The sequence below is a fragment of the Dermacentor albipictus genome, chromosome 7, assembly GCF_038994185.2.
Source record: "Dermacentor albipictus isolate Rhodes 1998 colony chromosome 7, USDA_Dalb.pri_finalv2, whole genome shotgun sequence".
NCBI classification, from domain to species: Eukaryota; Metazoa; Arthropoda; class Arachnida; order Ixodida; family Ixodidae; genus Dermacentor; species Dermacentor albipictus.
In genome coordinates this window covers 81,980,149-81,994,087 of record NC_091827.1, presented here as the reverse complement: position 1 = coordinate 81,994,087, position 13,939 = coordinate 81,980,149, and positions in this window count along the sequence as shown.

Genomic DNA, 13,939 nt, shown 5'->3' with positions numbered 1-13,939 from the left:
AACGTGCTGATGACAACTCCATAACTGAGTTGCTCGCATGCTCTTTTGATGAATTTTCGAGTTGCGTAAACCATTCCTCTCTTAACGTGTTAGTGAACCGTTTTAACTCAATTGTCAATCAATGTATAACTGATTACATTCCAACCAAGTGTATAAAGCGCAATCCCAAGCACCCTTGGTACACACGTGAAATTATACACCTAATTCGTCGCATCAGGCGTCTGCGCAAACAACCCTATGCAAACAATCCAATGAAAGCTTCAGTATTGACCACACTTAAAAACAACTTAAAATCTGCTATGTCAAATGCGAAAAGTTTCTATTTTAATAGCACCTTGTCATACTTCATTAAAAACAAGCCATCAAAGTTCTGGCGAACCATCAGTCCACCAAGTGAGAGCTCTCCTTCATTCATAATTGCTAATCAACCATGCTCAGATAATCTTAGCATTACTGAAGCTTTCAATAATTACTTTAAATCAGTGTTCACCTGTGATGATGGACGCACCCCCACGTTTTGCACTACTCTTTCGTCATCACCTTTTCCTAGTATGGCAATCACTTCAGCTGGTGTACACAGTCTTATACTCAAGATCGATACTATGAAAAGTACTGGGCCAGATAATATACCAGATATGTTTTTACGGCGATATTCTGAATGGAGCTCTCGGTACTTATCCCTAATTTTTTCGAAATCTGTAGAATCATCCACTGTTCCAATACTCTGGAAATGTGCTAAAGTTGTTCCAATTCACAAAGACGGTAATAAGCAGGAAATATCTAACTACAGACCTATTTCTTTAATATCAACATCTTGTAAACTATTGGAACACATTATTCATAAATATATCATTGAGTACTTATCTGAACATAATCTTATTTCGCATGCTCAACATGGCTTCCGTTCCGGATTCTCCACGGTAACACAACTTCTAGAATTCTCCCATGATATTGCATCCACACTTAACCTTAGAGGACAACTTGATGCCATTTTTATTGATTACAGTAAAGCTTTTGACACAGTGTGCCATAAAAAGCTTCTCATTAAACTCAAGGCAATAATTCATGATTATAAATTACTAGGTTGGATACAGGACTACCTAAGTACAAGAACCCAGTTTGTTGCATTTAACAATGTTCACTCATCTCGTGTCAATGTTACATCCGGTGTACCACAGGGGTCTGTCTTGGGTCCTTTGCTGTTTGTAGTCTATGTAAATGATGTCGTTGAAGTAACCGCAGGCACTTCTGTCAAAATAAGACTATATGCTGATGACTGCGTCCTTTATTCTAGTATAAGTAGTAATCATGATCAGTTAGAGCTGAATGAAGTCTTCACCCGTTTTTGCGAATGGAGCAGAACATGGCAAATGTCACTTAATTTTAAGAAAACCGTATCAATGACTTTTTCGAATAAAAAACAACCATTACAATTTACATATTTTAATGAAGCGCACAAGCTTGCAAGCGTCCACACGTTTAAATACCTTGGTGTTACTTTCTCCCCTGATCTAAAATGGCATGCTCACATTAACTGTATAACCAACAAGGCGTTGAGAAAACTGGGTTTTCTTAAAAGAACCTTACGAGATGCAACTAAAGAATGTAAATTAACGGCATACAGATCACTAATAAGGCCTCTACTTGAATACGCGTCGGTAGTGTGGTCGCCACATCATTCCAAAGACATAGACATGCTTGAGTCTATTCAGAAAAAGGCCATAAGGTTTATATATAATCGTTATGACCGCCATTTCTCACCGACATCACATGCGAGCAAGCTACTACTAAAGCCACTGGCCCATAGACGTACTTGTGACCGTGTTGTTCTGCTACATAAAATTGCTCATGGGAAAACTTATGTCAATGCACCTATTGTTTTCACTAACCCTTCTTCTCGGCCCACCAGAAGAAGTCATCATCTTAACATTGTTCCTTTGAATGCAACGATTGATTGTTTTAAATTTTCCTTTTTTCCGCATACAATTGTGATTTGGAATGGCCTTGAGGGGTCCTTGCGCGAGTTACCAAGTGATGTATTTGCCAACCTATTACCTAATCATGTTCATTAATCAACTAGCTATTCCTGATATTGTTTTTTTTTCAATTGTTTGTTTTCTTTTTGCCACTCAAATGTATTCTTCAACTGATTGACATATGTATGCACTCACTCCTGCAATATCTTGCTATGCAAGATGGCAGTATATGTAAATAAATAATAAATAAATAAATAAATAAATAAATAGACTTCATACTCTGCGCTAACCCTGGCATCATACAAGATGCGGACGTGCTCAGCAAGGTGTGCTGCTGTGACCATAGGATGGTAAGAACTCGAATTAGCCTAGACCTGAGGAGGGAACGGAAGTAACTGGTACATAAGAAGTCGATCAATGAGTTAGCGGTAAGAGGGAAAATAGAGGAATTCCAGATCAAGCTACAGAACAGGTATTCGGCTTTAACTCAGGAAGAAGACCTTATGTTGAAGCAATGAACGACAATCTTCTGGGCATCATTAAGGAGTGTGCAATAGAAGTCGGTGGTAACTCCGTTAGACAGGATACCAGTAAGCTATCTCCGGAGACAAAAGATCTGATCAAGAAATGCCAATGTTTGAAAGCTCTAACCCTACAGCTAGAATAGAACTGGCAGAACTTTCCAAGTTAATCAACAAGCGTAAGACAGCTGACATTAGGAAGTACAGTAAAAGCTCGCTAATTCGAACCGCAAGGGGAAGCCGCTTCAGTTCGAATTAACGAAAGTTCGAACTAACGAAAGTGAAGGAGAGCAACAGTACACTGCGCTTTGGAAGCAGTAGGGCATGTCAGAAATTTGGCGAGTCAAAAAGTGATGGCGTGTGCCGCGGGCACACGCCATCTTCGAGTCGAAGCTCTGTGTCCGACTGTGCCACACCACCGATGTCCAATGAAACGAACGTTAGCCGAGGCTTAACACCATCACAATGAATCGCGACGGCCGATGCCTCCTAAGCTGAAAACAGAGGTGCACAACCGATGAAGACTGCCGAGACAAAGACGCTGAACATGTGAAGGTGGCGAAGGCCCTGATTCGTTGATTCTTGATGGCAAGCGCAGCTGCGACGTACTTGATTCGCTGTGTTTTGGCGCTTGCCGTGCCATCTCCGCACAGCATTAGCAGCTGTACAAGATTTGCGAAGCCTCCGAGATTCGCAGCGGGCAAGAAGTCTCGGAGGTTACGTAGAACGGAGAGGCGGCAGCCGCCGCTGCCTTCTGGCTGACCCCGCATCGGTTAGATTTTTTTTCCGATTTTGCCTTCTCTCGCCGTTCTCTCCGTTTCGGAGGCAATACAGCCTTGTGTGTAGGCAGTAGGCGCGTTTCTCTGGCCGTGTGCCAGGCGAGCGTAGTTCGAATTATCCGTGAGGGAACCTTCTCGTGTTCGAATTAACGGACTTCTTTATACATAGACTTCTGTGGAGCTTGGCCGGACCAAATCGTACAGTTCGAATTGTCCATAAATTCGAATTATTGAAGTTCGAATTAACGAGCTTTCACTGTATAAGATGGATAGAATTGAACATGCTCTCGGGAACGGAGGAAGCCTAAAAGCAGCGAAGAAGAAATGAGGAATTGGCAAGAATCATATGTATGCGTTAAGAGTCAAAGCCGGCAATATCATTACTAATATGGATGACATAGCTCAAGTGGCTGAGGAGTTCTATAGAGATTCATACAGTACCAGTGGCACCCACGACAATCATGGAAGAGAGAATAGTCTAGAGGAATTCGAAATCCCACAGGTAATGCCGGAAGAAGTAAAGAAAGCCTTGGGAGCTATGAAAAGGGGGAAGGCAGCTGGGGAGGATCAGGTAACACCAAATTTGTTGAAAGATGATGGGCAGATTGTTCTAGAGAAACTTGCCACCCTGTATACGCAATGCCTCATGACTTCGAGTGTACCGGAAAGTTCGAAAAACGCTAACATATTCCTAATCCATAAGAAAAGGGACGCCAGAGACTTGAAAATTATAGACCGATCAGCTTACTGTCCGTTGCCTACAAAGTATTTACTAAGGTAATTGCAAATAGGATCAAGAACACCTTAAACGTCCGTCAACCAAAGGACCAGGCGGGATTCCGTAAAGGCTACTCAACAATAGACCATATTCACACAATCAATAGGTGATAGAAAAATGTACGGAATATAACCAACCCTTATATATAGCTTTCATTGATTACGAGAAAGCATTTCCTTCAGTCGAAACCTCCGCAGTCGTGGAGGCATTACGAAATCAGGATGTAGACGGGCCGTATCTAAAGATACTGGAAGATATCTATAGCGGCTCCACAGCCACCATAGTCCTCCATAAAGAAAGCAACAAAATCCCAATAAAGAGAGGTGTCAGGCAGCGAGATACGATCTCTCGAATGCTCTTCAAAGCGTGTTTACAGGAGGTATTCAGAGACCTGGATTGGGAAGAATTGGGGATACGATAGAATACCTTAGTAACTTGCGATTCGCTGATAATATTGCCTTGCTTAGTAACTCAGGGGACCCACTGCAATGCATGCTCACTGACCTAGAGAGGCAAAGCCGAAGGGTGGGTCTAAAAATTAATCTGCAGCAAACTGAAGTAATGCATTACAGTCTCGGAAGAGAACATCAGTTTACAATAGGTAGTGAGGCACACGAAGTGGTAAGGGAATACATCTACTTAGGTAGTGACTGCGGATCCGGATCATGAGACGGAAATAATCAGAAGAATAAGAATGGGCTGGGGTGCGTTTGGCAGGCATTATCAGATCATGTACAGCAGGTTGCCATTTTCCCTCCAGAGAAAAGTTTATAACAGCTATGTCTTACCAATACTCACGTACGGGGCAGAAACCTGGAGGCTTGAGAAAAGGGTTCTACTTAAATTGAGGACCACGCAACGAGCTATCGAAAGAAGAATGATAGGTGTAACGTTAAAGGATAAAAAAGAGCAGATTGGGTGAGGGAACAAACGCGAGCTAATGATATTTTAGTTGAAATCAAGAAAAAGAAATGGGCATTGGCAGGACATGTAATGAGCAGGAAAGATAACCGATGGTCACTTAGAGTTACGGAATGGATCCCAAGGGAAGGGAAGCGTAGCAGAGTGCGGCAGAAAGTTAGGTGGGCGGATGAGATTAAGAAGTTTGCAGGGACAACATGGCCACAATTATTACATGACCGGGGTAGTTGGAGAAGTATGGGAGAGGCCTGTGCCCTGCAGTGGGCATAACCAGGCCGATGATATATATATATATATATATATATATATATATATATATATATATATATATATATATATATATATATATATATATATATATATATATATGTGTGTGTGTGTGTGTGTGTGTGTGTGTGTGTGCGCGCGCGTGATGTCGCAATTGTCACATAACTATACATGTTTCATAATGGCAACGACATACACGAACAGTAGCTGTTGGGGTTCTGCTGCACCATTTATAGGTAACCATATCAAATTTATTTTGGAAGGTAGTAAGTACTGTTATTGTGCAAGACTTTGTGGAGCGAACACTGAGTATCTTCGGTTCTATCCTGCAGTGACCGATCATTTTACCGAATGTAGGCAACCAGTGTTGAAATAAATTTGTCAGTTCAAAGTATAACGAATTCGCGTGCGCAATGTCTGAGGCAAAAAAGTCTCAGTTTAACCCGACAGGCGAAGCAGTGCTTGCGAAAAGAAATTGTCTGACTGGTACGCGAATTGAGCTTCGTGGTTTTATTAGCTTTATAAGCTGCTGCGACCTTTCGCTTCCAACTAAATTCACAAGCACATTGTCACGAGTGCACAGACGAGCACGAAGACATTAAACTCGGTGACCACCGACGCTTGCTGTCAGAAGGCTGGCGTGATGAAGAGCGGCAGCAGCGGCGAGCGCATTCCCTTTCGTGCTGCTTCTCACTTGAACGCGAAGAAGGCGCGCGCGAACCCAGCGCACACGAAAGCCCTGAGGTTTATCGGGCCGGCTAGCCTTCGAAAGATTGCCTCGACGACACGACGCACTCGAAATGCGCCACCTGGCCCTCCCCCTTGGCCCGCATAAGATGATGGCGCGCACCCTCCATAACTTCCTAACATACACCGCCACATCAAGCCACCATGTTTCTCGGCTCACCCTCGCAGACTTTCGCTCGCACCTACACCATACGGGTGGCAGTGGCGGTGTTATTCTACCTGGACTGCATACGGTGCTTCACGCCCATGGCAAAAATTTGCCTGGTGTGTCCATATTATTGCCATCGCAATTCAAGGGACAGCTCCACGCAGTGTGCGAGTATCTGGGAGTCATGCTTCTCTGCAGTGTCGTTTCCCGCTTGTCGAGCGGCACGCGGGCGAGCCTTCCCGCACAATTGTAAACACACAAACGCTGCCACCAGAGAATCGCCAATTCAAGTTTAGCAAATGCGACAAAACATGATTTTTTACAGTCATCATCCCCATTAGCATTATCAGTATTAGTGTCTATTTATACGGTCACTGCACGGAGAAGGCCTCCCCCATCAAGCTCCAATTACAAAAGCCTTGCACAAGCTGATCGCATGTTAAACTTGCAAATTTTCTAATGTCATTACGTTAAAGTCATCAATTTCGCCGTTTATCTCTCATGTGCTCCCCTTCGATGACACATGCGATTGCTCGCTCACAAAAAATGCCAGTTAATCTAGACTAGCGTTACCGAACACCAATTTCATCCTTCCGAAAGGGCCCAGTAAAACAGTTCAGGACCCCATGATGGCTTGTAATGTGTACAATGAAGCACAAGCGGATTCATGGGCAGCCAATATCATCATCAGAAGCATGACGCGTGTTCTCAACTAATGAAATGGAGGGAATAAACACTAAAGCAGTGTTTCGGTACCTTGTTAATATACTATATACGCAAAAGTGGGCTCTGCGGCAGCTTATAAATTTTTGGGCACTTTTATAATGGTAATTAAGTTAAATTTGAGTCTGGGGCGTTACGTATCACAAATTGCAATCTACTTATGAGGCACGCCGTAGTGACGGACTCCAAATTAATTTTGATCACTTCGAGTTCTGTAACGCGCACCCAACGCGCGGAAGACGGGCGTTTTTGCATTTCGTTTCCATCGAAATGCGACTGCCGCGAACGAGATTCGATCCCTCAGCCTCGGCCTTAGTAGCGCAACGCCTTCGCAGCTGTGCCCCCACAGCAGGTCTTCCTCAGCCTTCGAAATTAAAGCAACCATAGCAGTGCACCAATCTCCTCTGAGCGATATGTCTTGCTGCAGCGATTTCAATTTCGAGTGACACCACTTTCCTACGCTGTGCTATTCAAGCACAAGCACGCATTAGGTGATATTCCTGTAGTGGCATCAGGATAGTAGCAATATGTTTAGGACTTTATTGATGCTGTGGCACCATTCTCCCGTTTGTTGTATTATATTTGTTTTCGCCACTTGGTTACATTCACGGCTACAAGGCCCATCCTCGTTCTCCCAAAAATCTAATTCCTGTATTTCACGTGACAAAAGAAAGCTATAATTACGGGGAACACCGTAGTGAGCGACATTGCATTACATTTGACAATGTGGAGCTCTTCGACGTGTACCCAATACACGCCGCACGGGCATTTTTCTATTTCGCTCCCATCAAAAACCCGGCCACTGCGGTTCTGAATCGAACCCGCGACCTCGTGTTTGGCAGTCGAAGTTCATAGCCTCTGCACCACCACAGCCTTTCTCAAACACAAGAAACACAAGGGTCAGTGCCCGTACTCAGAAAACAAATTATCTTGCGCTATAACCGTTCGACAAGTGCCCATGCCAGGCGATGGTCATATTCGACCTTCTATATCGAGGGTGGTCGTTCACTGGCAAATTTCACTTACAAACGAAAAGCTTCGTGAATTGGGCCGCGCTTCAGCCGTTCAATCAGAGCTGATATTCGCGTGTCTTCTGCTTGAACCACCAGTGTACACAGTGCGGTACAACCTACTTTGGGACAAGTGAAACCGACATCGGGACGGCCGGCAGCATGACGCCCACACTCGCTCGTAGACGCTCACAACAAATTCTTTTTTAGCAATACCGGTTACAGTTCGCACCCGTACTCGTCCTCTCTATGCGATCAGGACACAGACCACGTAGCATGGCAGACGATTGATTGTCTATTTCGTGGTATACGCAAGCCGATCGGGACACATTGACGATTCTGATTTGGTTTAGTCCGTCTTCGTTTTCCTTATTTACACGGCAGGCGACATTCCTCAGTTTTGATTAAAATGCACAGGCCTCTATGTGCCAGCAGTTAACCGAAACGCCAAGAAACGCCGTTCTCACCGAGGTGATCCGTACCACGTTATGGTCACTGTGAAATTGGAAACAACCCTCTTGCTTGTTCCAAAGACGGCATGTCTGCCAGCGTTTTCACCATCTAACTTTGAACCGTTAACTAAGCGCAGTGCACAACGAGGAGAAAATTTTACTCGCGGCCGAAAGGTAACATAATATCACGTTACACCAAATATCAGGAGGCCAATAACCGGCCACCCAAACAGACATGCGAATGTTGCGTTATTGCACGTGTCTTCACTAAATATCATTTTATAACATTAGAGATGTAAATGAACTGCGCATTGTACTTATTGCTTTTATGTCACATGTGGTGCAAAACAGCTCACTCAATGCGTTCACGTCACCTCTTAGTCGCACTACCGCCGGAACTAATAGAAAGAAGGCGAATAAAATGGGCGATTTTTTCACACTTCCTTTCATGATGTGCTCGTTTCGTGAAGGGAGCACGTCCTGAACAGCACCAGCTCCTTCTGCCGCAGGATTATATCAATGCAGTTGTTAGGTAATATAAAAAAATTTTAGTCAAACAGCTCATCCATTTTACTGACGTTCAAGGCACTCTTATTTTTGTGAGCTGCGAATAGCCACAAACGTACATATCAGAGACAAAGACGTGACCTTTGTGCATTTATATTTTTTCCCGGTGACTAAGCCCATCGGAAACGAATGTTGTATGTGTTTTTTTTTCTTACCGCCATTGCCGCTATCTGCTCCCTTTTGTCCTGTAAGGTACAGCGACGTGTGCCTTTTCAGGCGAGCTGTGGTCACAGCCACGCGTTCGCTTATCGAGAAGCCCGCCACGTGTGCAGGATGTAAAACGCTGCGTCCACAAACGACGTCTTTGCGTTCTGAGAGTTTGCACTGGCCATCTGCAAGAAATCAACACGCGCGATTTTGTCCACACAAGCGAATACAGACCCATTCGTTCTGACGGACACCTCTATCGCGAAACCACTTCTCGCATTGCTCTAATACCCACCAAGTTCTCACTCCTCTGCGTCATTAAGACTTCGCCGAGCCTCCGTCTTCTAAGGTCTCGACTCGTGGACGTTATGCCATATAGGCTCTGTACAGTCGAGTTTGCGGTTACTCTGGTGCCATCTGCCGCAGCGATGCGACAGCACTGGGAAGGTGGCTCAGCGGATCGGGCTGCCGAAGGCGTATTACTTCACGCGCACTGCGCTTCGCATCGGCGATGGTTGGAGCCGTTTTGCTTTCTTAATTAGCCCTCCGCCTTTTTTTAGGATGCACCTTGCGACAATGCAATGGTATACGCTTCGTGGGCAAGCGTCGAACTTACTGAAGTGCGAAAAAGATCACATGGAACCGGCGATACTGCTCACTAAGAGAGACACAACCACAGGTCAGCGCTCGTCCTGTGTTCTTTGACCTCGTCTGTCATTTTGGGCGTGTTTTTGCCATTATAAATGTATACCAACACGCCCACCATTCCACTTTCATACGAAGGCCAGCCCGAGATAAATTAGTACTTGTTTCTTGGCAGGCCTTACGAACTAGAACAACGAAAGAAATGGAAGCTGTGAGGGGAGTTAGGTAAGTCAGCTTCTGTCATCATATTTGTGAGAAGTGTTTGTTTTGTAAATCGGGCTACACATGCACGTTTCGCAGCTTGTGCGACGCCAGCGGTCATGGCCTGGTCAGCTGTTCAACACTTGAAAGATATTCGCCACCACTGCGCTGATTTGACGAATGCTTTGTGTAGCCGTAGCATTTGGTATGATGAGGATACCACGGTGTGTGGTGAGGAATATTTTATCCCGGGGAAGCCTACTTTATGGTGGCGAGCGCTCATTCATAGGTGATACTCGTTTCGGCTGCTGGCGTCAGTGGCACAGTTTCCCATGGTGCGACTTTTCTTGCCACTTTACATTTGGGAAATCGCCTTGCAAAAGCAAAGCGCATATGCAAGCAAACGAATTCGCAAGCGATTTCAGACCTTGTGAAATGGCATAATGAACAGTACTCACTGCACATGATGAAAAACGAACATTCGCGCGTCATATGAATTCAGATCTCATTATTAATAAATCTAATCTTTCAGCTACAGGTGGCTCCGTAAGGGTCCCAAATGAGTCAACCAGGATATGGAGGATATGCCCTTAGCATTTTGCCATTGAAGAAAGAAGCAAAATTGAAAGTCATCCTGAGAACAATCCGATAATTTTCCCAGACGTTTATAAAGTGCGGCAAGGTGGCGAAAATAATCTGACGAATAAAAAGACCTGATCAGTAAAGGCTCGTTTGTCTCACTTGCCACGCGAAGAGACTCGTTCTTGCACCGATTACGTCGGCAACTAGGTCCCGGTTCAGTGTTAAGCAGAGCGCCATGACAAACCGCTTACAACTGCTTCGAAACCGCAAAAGCTTTCGCTTGGCACCGTGCCAGACGACGACGAAGCCCAGCGAACGTTAGAGTATCGTGGTGTCACACAGTTACTTTCAATCAAGATCGCGCCCGACAGGATCAAATTTCTCAATTTTGATTAAGTATGGTCACTGCTCCACGGTTCAACAATTCGAATTGAGTGAGTTTAGCTCACTCGGCATCAGGGTGCTGACTACAACCTACGTTCACGATCGTGGAGCTCAAGATCTATGAGTGGATCGCAATCGACTAAACGCATATCGAGCAAAATTGCGATCCCACATGACGCGGTCCAGATCGAGCTGTATCGCGATCTTGAGTAACGATGTGACAAGGGCATCAAATGATAGGTCGCAGCTTACAACGCAGCGGAGCGAAATGGGACATGCATTCCCAGCAGCGAGGCTTGGATTAAAGATAACTCAACCTATTAGGAGCACAGCTTTTTCAGGGTGCCACTTGAGTGACTTCAATTTTTGTGTCACAGTATGCTTTACTCACGTGCAGAATGGCTTCATACAGTTGTTTTCCCGGCTGCGAACGCCACTTCGTATGAACGTCCAGGCCGGCCACACCTTTCGCGGAGAAACATGTGAAGGAGCGTACAGCTTATCTCCGCTGGTTAAATCAGCAGCACGAAAATACTCTCCTATTTCTTTAATATGCCTCAACCTGCAAAAACTATGTGCGACATCACCGATAGCCACGCTTGCACCTTCATGTGCATTACACTGGATAATTACACTGGATGCATGTGCATTACACTGGATGCATTACACTCGATAATACTGCTTCATTGGATGCTTTCACAAGATTAATCACTGTGTTTTCGCTGGTTATCGCTATTCGCCGCGCAGATATTAAGCTCTTCGCGTTTGCCCTATTGCTGAAAGATAAAAAATTAGTACCGCTAAAGCAGTTTCATGTGGCTCCAAAAAGGGAATGATTCCGTGGGGCGTGACAGAACAGATCCTTTCATGAAATTCTTCAACTTTGACATCGCTTCAAACAAATTGGTTCGGCAAATTAGAAACTGTCGACAGTAATCTCCTGGTGATTGTGGTTTCAGCCTTAAGCCCCTTCTGTAGCAACATCACAAGGAATACTACGAGCGGATCCATGCTGCGAAAGTGGCGCCCAAGGAGCGTTCGTTGACACCTAGTGAAGATAAGCCTTCCACTTCAAAGACCAGGCAACTGAACGTATCGCACATACTCCAACGGATGACTTCTAAACAATTCGCCTTTCGAATGAGAGAGGCAAAAATAATGAAAGCTTGCGTTGAGCTTGTTGCGAAGAACAGGCACGTTTTCCGACTTGTAGACTGCGGATTTAGACAAATTTTTGACGCTGCTTTCTCAACTCTTTGGCACGAAGCACGCCATTACCGCTGCGACGTTCAAAAATAGGGTGTAACAAGAAGTTAGGAGGAACATGCAAGAAATATTTTGAACAAGTCAGGATGAAGGCGGTATATTTTCACCGCTTAATAACCACACATTTTCCTTGACGATTGAGAGCGCCTCCAGCCACTTTACATCGCGCGCTCTTTAAAATCAGGGTTGAGTGGTCACAAGACGGTAAACGAATCCTTCAGCCTCTAGCTATGAAAGAACTGATTGGGTGTACACAGTCGAAAACGTAAAGACAGAAGTCATAAATAAACTGTCTCGCTGTGATTTCACCTAATTGGGTGGTATAGTATTACAAATGACAGTGGTGCTAGCATGATTGAAGCTATCCGTCTTCTCAGTGCAGAGGACGAGGAACCCTGTGCGTCCAATTGCGAAGAGGAAGCCGAACATAATAGCACCCAAAACAGTGCTTTCCAGCTGTTGAACGATCCTGAAAGAAGCCCAACATGTCTTGATGAAGCTGGTTTTTTGTGAGGATTCAAGTGTGCGGCTCAAACGTTGCAATTCGCTGCAAGTGATGATCGGAAGACGTCGCGCTGCGCCCATATTATTCAAAAGTGTCTCACGCTTGTAAAGAAGCGGCATGCTCAGGCTGTCATTTCACTAATTGAAAAATGGAACTAAAGACGCCAATCATATAGTTTTGAATACAATTAATACCCACCGAAGTAATAGCGGCAAGATTAGCTAAGCTGGAGGAATTTGTTGAAGGCATTGTCTCTAGAGAGAAAATCTACATTCAGGCCCAAAATATTTACGGGCAAGTACTAGAGGCCGCATCATGTTTAGGGCCAGCAGAGAAGGCTGCGAAAGTTTTTCAAAAAGAACAACTTACTATAGGTGACTTCTATGGCGCATGGCTCCAGCGTGTCCTCATCAAAAATATATTTACCATTGCTACAAGGTCTGATTAAATTCGCGAGGAAGTGGAAACGACAACTGCGTCAAATGGACGTTTTCTGTGCAGAAGTTTCCCTCGCTATCGAGTTCTCTTTGTCAGCGAAAAAGGCAAAGCTAGGATGCATCTGCTCAAGATATGGGGCCGAGTGAAAGCACTTCGAGGTAACGCCCATGTCAGTTCTGCCGTATGGGGATTTATTAGCTGGAGAATATCTAAACGACGGCCTAGATATTCTGAAAAAAAAGGAGACTCAAATTGAGAAATGTATGGGTGCTCACAGAATCAGTGCCGTAAGGCCTCCTGACGTGGTACATCTCATTGAAATGCTTCAACTTAAACCGCTGATTTCAAGAGACACGAACCTGCTACGGTAGTGGGGGCCAAAAAGAACGACAACCAGAACTCTACAAGCAGCTTCAAGTTGTTCTCGGAGTGCCATCTACACAAGTTAGGGAGGAGCAAGCCTTCTCCGCACAAAAATATTGTTACGCGTATAAAACTATTCACAAAATGTATTTACAAGTACATAGCGTTAGCGGAGACTGAAAAGGGCCCAGCCAGGCTGTGTCAACTATTTGTACGCGTCACTGCTAACCGTCGTCATTCTCGTCTTCACCTCATGGCAACGCGACCTCCGGCGGAAACATTATAATCCCGGCACGTCAAGCGGAACCATCAGGTAGGCTTCAGATGAGGCTATGCCTCATTACATGGCAGAGTATTCGGGGACCAGCTCTTAGGTGACATCGGCCACTTGACAGACGACGCAGTAAAGACTCTAGTAGCAAGGAAAGAGTTTTTGCAAAAGCACTGGGCGGTAAGGGGACCAATGTACCACAAGGAAACCCGGTTAAAAGTCCATGGCATGGTGCTGGTGATTGTAAA